Source organism: Condylura cristata, unplaced genomic scaffold, assembly GCF_000260355.1.
Source record: "Condylura cristata isolate star-nosed mole 26May11 unplaced genomic scaffold, ConCri1.0 scaffold00003, whole genome shotgun sequence".
Classification (NCBI taxonomy): Eukaryota; Metazoa; Chordata; class Mammalia; order Eulipotyphla; family Talpidae; genus Condylura; species Condylura cristata.
The window spans coordinates 2323872-2326530 of NW_004567104.1; positions in this window are offsets into that span (position 1 = coordinate 2323872).

The window sequence follows — 2659 nt, forward strand, 5'->3', positions numbered from 1 at the left end:
CACATTCTCGCCAACATTTGTTGTTGCTAGTTGTTTGAAGATGTGCCATTCTCACTGGGGTGAGGTGGTATCTCATTGTGGTTTTAATTTGCATCTCCTCGGTTCTGTTTTTTAACCCAACCTGCTATTATATGTCTTTTCTTTCCAACACTATATTATTTATTTTGTGTGTGTTTCATTCAGTCATATATATTTTTAATATATATTCTCACATCATTCTTCATTTTTGTACAATGTCTACTTCATCATATCAGTTGTAGCCCCTGTGGACTTCCCACCACCAATTCACCTGTGTGCCATCACCATAGTCTTGTGTGCACTTCCAACCATTGTTTTTATACTATTACCCTCTCCCCATGATAGAATGTCTCTGGTTTATAGTTGTTTGTTAATTTTAATTTCTACTTTATTACATTTTTCCCCCACCCCTTATCCCCCTGCAGTGAGTGAAACCATTGGTATTTTTCTTTTTCTTTCTTGCTTATTTCACTAAACATGATCCCTTCCAGCTCCATCCATGTTGCCAAAAAAGTAGTGGCCTCCCTGGTGGTACAGTGGGTAAGTCTCAGCATGAAGCTATCTACTATGTGTCTTTTCATTGATGAGGTTAGTCCATTTACATGTAGCATTAATATTGACACAAATCTATATTTGACATTTTATTTACCTTTTTTGTGCTTCTATCCCTAGCCTTATTTTGTTCTTCCTATTCATTCTTCTGTTCGTTTTGTCTTTATGACTTCTTATAGTATTTTTTTGGAGTGGGAGCTTAGAATAACGAAGTTCTGGAGATTCTGCTTGTCTGAGAAGGTCCTTATTTTTCCTTCATAGAGAAATGAGAGCTTCATGGGGCTAAAGTATACTTGGCTGACATTTGTTGACTTGAAGTTTATTAAATACATCTCTCCACTCTTTCCTTGCCTGCAGTGTTTCTTTGAAGAATTCTGATGTCAGTCTGATTAGTTTTCCTTTATGGGTTATATTTTTTGCACCCATGTCATTTCATTATTTTTTTCCTTGTATATAACTCGTGGAAACTTTACTGTCATATGTCTTGCTTTATTTTATTGTGTTAATTTGGTGTTTTTCTCGCTTCTTGTATATCCATTGTCATTTCATGTTTGAGAAGTTAGTTCTCTTCAGTTATCTCCTTGAATAGTCCCTTGGTTCCTTGGTCTCTGTCCTCACCTTTGGGATTCTATTACTTATATTCCTTTTCCTTATGGTATAAGAGAGTTCTCAAAGTGTTTCTTCATTCTTTTTCCTTTGTACTTTTTTCCCCCTTTTCTCTTTCATTCATTTTATGTCCATGTTTTTGAGAGTACTGATTTGTTCTTCTATTTCTTCTATTTTCATGGCTTTTCCCAGAATTCCTGAGCTCCTTTACTAATCTTCCTATCTTTCACTTTCTTTAATTTCTTTCTTAGGGATTCATTTTCATTCCTCAGTTCATTGCTTATATATTTTTTATGTTTTCTCTTAAGACTTTAAGTCTTTTAATAATAGAAATTCTCAATTCTTTTCCTGACAGGCAGAGATAGTCCTATATTCATATTATTCGGTTCTGGAAGTGACTTTCTTTCTGTGGTGTATTGTTCCCAGAAGGGCCACTTTGATCATTTGTGTTTTTCTTTCTTCCTTTTGTTTGCTTTTGGTTTTGCTCTTTCATATGCCCCATTACCACTGGTGCAGGTGGCCATGACTTCTGATTTCTCTTGCTGAGGCATAGCCTGAATGCCTGATCTCTGAGCCACTGTGGCTGGTGACTAAAGATGCAGGTTGAGGTTCTTGTATTTTCCCCTCTGTTGCCTACATCTGTACACCTACTTCAGACAGGTGGTACTTCCTGTCATTCTCCCAGGGTGTTGGGGCTACTGGACTTGAAAATTGGGGATTCCTCCAGTTCTCACTTGGGTGCTCATCAGGCACTCTTCTATTGTGGTAGACATTGCTTTGATATTGATTTGCTCCAGGAGCTTCTGCTTATGTGGTCCCTACTATGTAGATTGGATCTAGTATCTCATCCTGTAGAGGTCATGTGGATCACTGCATCTCCAGACACATGCTGAGGCCAAGTCCACTGGAAGGTGCATGCAGGTTGCGTGGGATGCTCTTCCCTTAAGCTGCTAGGTCCCTCTAGGTGTGTCTTGAAATAATACAGGGATTGAAAGAAAATGAGGAGTGAAAGAAGAGATGAAAGGAAAAGAAAAGGATGATATGGAACTGTAAAAGGAATAAAGGTGGTGGAGAAAAAAGGGACAAGATAGAGGGGGAAAGGAAAGAGGAGGAGAAAGAGGAAGGGAAGTAGTGGAAAGAGAAGAGAAAATAGTAATAATAATGTTAAAGGGTAGAAAGGAGAAAACTAGAGAAAAACAGGTTGTAAAAAGGAAAGGCACAGCAGACAACCAAATGACTAATAAACAAACACACACACTTAGAAGTGCCAATGATGGCTCCCAGTGAGCTAGTTTTAGTCTGGTGCACTGGGTGAGATAGCCCTTCCAGGGTCCACTATCTCATTATGGAGTCTTAAGGGAGGGTAAAGAATGAGCACTGAAAGGTGAGACATACACTGTGGAGTATCCAGAGATCTCTGACAGTCTCCACTACTGATGAGGGTATGTGAGGATCAACACTCTTTCTGGTTCCCTGAAGTAGC